Source organism: Chenopodium quinoa, unplaced genomic scaffold (assembly GCF_001683475.1).
Source record: "Chenopodium quinoa cultivar QQ74 unplaced genomic scaffold, ASM168347v1, whole genome shotgun sequence".
Taxonomy (NCBI): domain Eukaryota; kingdom Viridiplantae; phylum Streptophyta; class Magnoliopsida; order Caryophyllales; family Amaranthaceae; genus Chenopodium; species Chenopodium quinoa.
In genome coordinates this window covers 617791-625207 of record NW_018743434.1, presented here as the reverse complement: position 1 = coordinate 625207, position 7417 = coordinate 617791, and positions in this window count along the sequence as shown.

Genomic DNA, 7417 nt, shown 5'->3' with positions numbered 1-7417 from the left:
CCATCCTAACAAAAAAAAAAGAAAAAAAAAAACCAATGATTAATCCGTTGCAGTAGATACGTACTCCTATCATTGTATTAATTAGCTTCATCCGTTGCAATAGGTTTAATTTCATCATAATTATTAGTCAGTACTCTATTGCCACGGATAAGTTATGCCGTTGCAACAGGTATTGGTCTATTGCCACGGATCAGTGGTGCCGTGGCATTAGGTGTCATAAGCTGTTGCATTAGACCTACTGCAACGCCAGCAGATGCCACGGTACATGGCCGTTGCATTAGGCCTAATGCCACGGATTTTGATGCTAATGCAACGGATTTGGGGGTTGCAATAGATAAAAAATGTAGTAGTGCCTTACGTACGACCTAACACATACACATATTATGGTACAAACATAAATAACAACTTAAATTACCATTGTACATTTTATTAACCGACTCAAATTACCATCGTATTCTAGCACCAGTTATACATATACCTCATAATCGCAAATTTGTAAAACCGAACATATATATGTTGGGAATATGCATCCATCCCAAGTCCCACATGGAAGAAATAAGGAGGAGGATAACTCCTTATTAATGAGATGTTCACTATACTAGTATGAGGCCTTTTGGGTTGTGCCCAAAAACAAATTCGTGCGGGCATAACCGGCCCAAAGCGGACAATATCATACTAGTGGGTGTGTGAACGTGTGTGGCGCCCCTAACAATATATACAATGTAAATTCTTCTTTTGTTGAATCCTTCTAATTAAGCCCCGTCCAACAATTGTTATTCTGTCACAATTGCATTACCAACAATGCAGATACGATTTACGAATGGGTGTATGAGACATTACCAAGTATGAGTGGGGGTAGAGGGCCAATTACATGGTTTCACCATGGTAACTCACCTTAATTTACGAGACACTTTTTTGGCCAATGACAAAGCAATGCCAATATAGACATCATCGTGCTTTGATGTATGATAACTGAAGGTTAAAGCTTACACAATACGTCCAGTGGTACATCTAGTTCTGTAAGAAGGCAAATGGTTACACAGTAGTCAATTGTACCTTGGCACAATGTCCAAGACATTGTGCTGTATTTGACAAGAAAATACAATATGGAACTGACACATCAGTTTAAAAGAATTTGAAATAATGTCACCAAAAATAAATTCGCTTTCTATTCCTATCCAACTTTTGCATCCATTACCTTCCATTTATCATATAAGAAACAATAATGGCCGGAACTTCTGTTGTGAAATATTGTATCTCACGTCACCAACCCTTACCCTACCCGGAACAACCGATATTGTATTTTCAAAAAACAGAGAGGGGGGAATCCGAATTAAACCTGAATTTAGTTAAGTATTTCAGATACTCCTACACCTTCTACAATGGGATATACCAGCCTGTGCAGTCCATTAGAGCACATCTCCTCCAGTCAATGTGCTGCCACTGATGGCATGGGTTACAAGATGGGAGGCGACGACGGGGCACCTTCCTCTTTTAGAGGACTTGGTGGGCTGCTATGACGAGGGAGCCTATGTCATGCTGTACTAGCTCATAGACAGGTTCTATTTCTCCCCGTCCCCTGTCACAGTATCACCTGAAATACAGGAAGCAGTTAAATTGAAGCCCAATCTTAGTACCGACTCCATAGTTGCTTACAGTTTCCCCACGAAGTGGCGCACAATATTTGTTGGCTCTTTCACGGATACCCTCCACTTCATGACGGTCGATACTAGTAACATCCACCTGAGGTTCCAGGTTGAAGGTTGTACCTTTAATCCCAGTGTTAACCATCGCTAGCCCATACGTAAACGGTACAACCGTGTTACCTATAAAGGAGAACATTTTCGTCAGCTACCGAACAGTATGGCGTACTCGCTCGGGGGTCGCACATTCTACTTTGGAACGCCCGAGGGTGCACATGGCCCTCCTTCACGGAACACTTCGCAGCCCTGCACAATAAATTTAACCCGATGTTGTTCATCATTTTGGAAGCCCGTGTTGGAAAACATGAGGCGAGCGACCTCGTTCTTCGTAGCCTCCCTGGTGATTATGAAGCACAAATATGTGGTCCACAATCATGTCCTGGTGGAGTTATGATGTGTTGGCAACAACATATGTTAAGGGCCAATTTCTTCCACATATCGAGTGACCCGATTGGGGTGGCTGCTGATGTTTTTTTCCAGTGATTTGTCTGATTTATAATATTGTTTGGAGTGTAAGTTATTGGGAGTTATATTATTTAGGTAACTATTTGTTGTTTCGAATTACAGGCTCCACCACCACCACCACCACGACCATCGTGGCCTCCGAAACCAGTTCATTTTAACAATGACCCATTAAGCTCGGACGAGGAGGCAAAGCCAGGTAGCTACTACTTCAACTCTGGCTTGGCTTTCGACGACTCCATCCACCACCTGGGATTTGGGAAAGACCTATGAAGAACCGGGGATCCGACACTTCAGAATGCTTTGTGTCTTTGTTGAACTAGTACTGTAGTTGAATTTCTTTTTTTCTGTTTTGATTTGCTTTGCCTTTAAATTCCGTTTAACTAAAATTTTATTCTGTCCAAGTTGCAATGTTGAGGCTTGACGTACATCTCAAAGCCCTAACTCTGATAATTGGATCAGTTTATTCTGCCTTTGAAACTAATGCAAGGCCTTTGAGAATTATAATCTCCGAATAGTAATGTCCTTTAATCTCTTACCATTGATACCAATTTGAACACTAGAAATTATTATGTGTACCGTTAAGATTTTAATGATTATCTTAGATCTTTACAAAAAAATTAATCAACGTTACCTTTGCATTGAAATATTACACAACCAACAATAGAATTAATCAAGAAACTCCGCTTCACTAGGCTAAAGTAGTCTATCCTCGATGGTCGAGGAAAATTGCCACCAAGAAAAATTGTCATTACCATCCTTTTCCAGCTCATGAATGGCAGTTTTCACATCCGGTTTTCCAACGACATCAGCAGTGTGGGGTATGTCAGCAGGAAAAATCTCACTAGCCCCATTGAGTCATTGACCATCATAAACCTGTCCAAGCAAAAAATGTCGTACAAATGTCATATTCTAAGAGATCCCAGTGCCTCGCAGTGAGACACATAATTGTATCTCACAATGACAAATTTGTAAATAAATTCAAATTTTTTAATACCACTACAGTCACGGTGGTACGACCCTCATTACATAAAAGTTCCACCAAAATCTAGGAGGTACAAAAACTTGCATTGTTAGATTTAGTTATGTCACATTCATTAAACTTGATTTCTTGTTCGTGTGTAAAGGGGTCATGTTGCGGCCCACATAACTTCATACGGGGCCATACAAGTCACTAGGGGTGAAACTAATGCGGTTTAAAACCGAACCAAACCGCAAACTAAACCGAATTAGAAATATGGTGCGATTTTTTTTCTACTATACTTCGGTGCAGTTTGAGGAATCCCAAAACTGAATTAATATGGTTTGTTTCGGTTTTAAGATTTGAAAAACCAAAAACCTTAATCCAAACCGAATTATGGCCGATATCCAAATTATAGCCTAGTCCAAAACTAATTTCTACCCTACATATATAAAGCCAAAAAATAATAAAACTTGTGTTTTTTTATGTCCTACAATGTCAACCAATGTAAGCGATGTTGGAGTGAACGACCAGTTAAATGGAGGAAAAAGGAAGAGGATGAAAAATTTCGGTGTGGTTTGGTTTTTTTTTTAAAAACCGAATTTAAAACGGTGTGTTTTGTTCGGTTTCAATTATAATATTGTGCGGTGTGTTTGAAAAATCCCAAAACCACATTAATGTGGTTTGCTTTCGGTGTGGACTATAAACCACACCGCAAACCGAACTTTCACCCCTACAAGTCACGACAAACGAAGCCAATTTTACGACGGTTCTCTGCTGATTGTCAACTTTCGTCCTCCGACTCTGTAGTGCAACCGTTGCCATTGGCCGAAAAAAGTGTACAACAAAAGTCCGAATGACTTGCTATCAATATTTCCGAACTTTGTCATTAGTCAACAATATTTGAGGCACTAGGGAAGTGTGTCATTGCATGGAGTTGTCATTGTCAACAGTTTTTGAGGCACTAAGGACGTGTTCATTGGACATTAGTTTTCTTCTTATTAATCAACCCATTGAATTGTCAAATCAAACCTTTTCACTTCACAACCGTCACCTTCTTTTATTACTTCACTGATATAATGTTTGATTAGCGGAAAAATGTTATAATTTCGTTTATGTCACTTCATTGGCAGAGGAAATGTTTGGCAGGGGAAATAGTTTGCCGGAGGAAAATTGTTTTGGCAGCCCAATGACTTCTTATCCAGTATTTCTGACACTGTGTCTTTGTATTGTCATTGTCAACCAATATCTGTTAAGTCATTGTCAACAATATTCAATTGTCATTACATTGCCATTGCTAAATAAATTATCACCGTGAATTACGGTGAGTTACCGTGGAGGTCCTTTTACCACACTCATAGTTTCAAATATCTCATACACTCATGCATAAGTCGTATCTGCAATGTTGGTAATGCAATGCAATTGTGACGGAATAGTGATTATTCGACAGAGCTAAGAAGAATTCACCAATAAACTTAATCAAAGAAAATGAACCACACTAGTGAATTTTGAGAAAATGAAAAGTATATTCATATCTAGTAGACTAGATAAAACTAACCACGCTAGATGACGACGAGGAAAAAGTAACTCATTAACTAACAACGGTGCGTTTATTTCAACTATGAGCGAATCAAACAATTGTCTAATACCGTACTTCGATGAACTTGCACAATATAATCATTCAAAGGAGCAATGAATGGAAAAAATACGATGAAATAGAGAAGAACAGTAACATTTGGTTTTCGATGCCGAAGTAGATACGAATACCTGAACGGTTGGCTACTTCAACTGCCACATACCCGAGTTTGATCATATGTAAGGGTTTAGCCATTAGGGTTTGAAGGGTTTAGGTTTTAGGGTTTGGAGGGTTTTGATTTTTCGGGTGGTTCTTTTATTAACGAACATAATATTCAGTACGACGGGGTTGAATGTGTGTTGGATGGTCCCACTATTACCCCTTCCTCATTTTAATTCACGTAATGGTTGCACATGTACCATTATTTGGAAATCCTTTTTCCCATTTTTCTCATTCGGTAAAACGTTCATTTTATCTAATGGTTAGCGTATGGGTAATAGCTAGTTGATTGATGTCACACCAACAACCTACCACCAATTGCTAAGAAATTAAGAGCTTTATAGGTTTGGTGAATTTACACGTCGTCATCATTATTATTTCTAGTATTATTATTATTCACCATGTGTCCTTTATTTTGTTGTAATTTTTTTTGCAAAAAACGCTTTAACTGCAAACAAGTATGATAATGGGGTATACAATTGCAACATAATTGTGTAACAGATTTATAGTGTAGTAGACGGATTAATAGTGTAGTAGACTATATTAGTCAAAGTAATGTTGCTAATGCACATATACAATGATAAACGAGTCTTTTTAATCACATAATACTAAAAATAAACACAGTTGCGCTAAACCTGACTACAGGGTACCGCACCGTATCAACTGGCAAAAAAAAAGCAAACTCGAAATGCAACCGCTCTACATCGAACCGTTTTCCATTACAGATGTCCAATATGTCAAATTAACATATTAAATAAATATCACACCCACAAGGACAATATTTCCTATCAGAAAATTAGAATTGGCAAAGAACTAGTTCAACGCTACCACCAATACACTGTTCCTCCCAATACACAGTTATTCAAGCAAAATGAGTTCCTAAATCCCTTCAAACCCGAACCCCTACTGGGGTCCGAACCATTCAAAATCCTGTCCACCACTTAAGAAAAGGAACACTATGTCGGGCCGTCACAGCCTGTTGGAGCAGGTAGCGTGTGGCATGAGGGTCGACGGACGAAAAGTCGGCCGTGGAGTGTGGCAGTCTCGACGATATGTTTCTTCGATCATCGAAGATCCTGTACTTGAACTAACAACACAAGCAGGACGTGCTGCTAAACTACCCAAGATTGTTTCTAAACATGTTGTTTCTCAGGATACACACAGGACCCAGACAATGAATGCTTCTAGAGGTGTTGCTCTTCAGCAAGTGATTAACATTCCAAGAGACGACCCCGTTCAGGTCGAAGATGATGAAGCTGATGTTGTGGTTGTCATGGCACCTGCCACTGCTAAGCCAGGGCCTGTACAGCCTGCTACCAAGCGAGGGGCTGTAGCTAAGCAAGCAAGGGTTGTCCGTCCAAATCCCGGCAACTTCTTTCCAAAGATCTCGTTCAGGGTTCGGAGCCTATCTGACAACGACCCCGGCCTCGAGTATGAACTCAATATAAATGAATCATTCCATATAATCTACTATGACTATGCTTATAGGGTAGACTCTCACCCGGAAGATATTACTATCAGGAATGGTCGCGGCATCGTTCCCTAGCATAATAATCTAGTGTTGGCCGGGATTGTGAATGGGGCTTTCCTGTGGGTTAGTAGCCAGGTTCGGTTCCTTTCCTTTCGTAAAATTAAGTTAAAATTTACTATCCTGTTCTGAAAATTGAGAGTTTTGTTATATTGTGGTTGTTATATAATTTATATTGTGGTTTAATTGAAGTTGCTAAGTTGGGTAAATTGTAGTGACTTACTGTAGTTTGGACTAGCTATGTTTTAAATAAAATGTGCCACCGTTACTACAGTGGTATACTTTTATCATCCATTTCGTACATAAAATGTACTACCGTAATTAAGGTGGTACATGCTATTTACAAAATTGCCATTGTAAGAAACAAATACTTGTTAAATTGGTTGGTTTATTAGGATCTTACTTAGGCTATTAATTAGGTTGGTGATGGGGGTGTTGATGGCAGGTCCAGATATTTTTGCTCCCCTAGACTGTATTAACAAAGTCAATATTTAATGTCATTACAGTAAACTGATGTTAAAATGTGTTAATTTCTTTATTACATAATCTGTTATGTTGGCTAAATTCTTCGTGGTAATTCATATAATTACAGTTTTGTTTCGTATAATTATAGTGATTGATGTTGTTGAATTTTGATTCGATAAATTCGTATAATGGTATAAGTATAGTGGTTAAAACTTATTTAAAATGCGGTTGTTAATTTTGTTTACACGTAGGTACCCGAGGCCAACATGGATGTTCGTAAGAAGCTAGTCTATCTCCGAGAGCCGCAAAAACGTTCAGTGAAGAAGAAAGTACTAGTCATGTTGGATGAGTCTCTGGACGGCCTGTTTCGAGCTTGGAGTGACGAGGTGCGGGTGAGTCCTAAATTTTTTTTTATGATTCACGAGAACAGAAAGGTCACGCCAGTTATGGATGTTCGGGGTGCGGCCATGAGGAATGGAGACGAAGTATTTTGCTTCACAAAC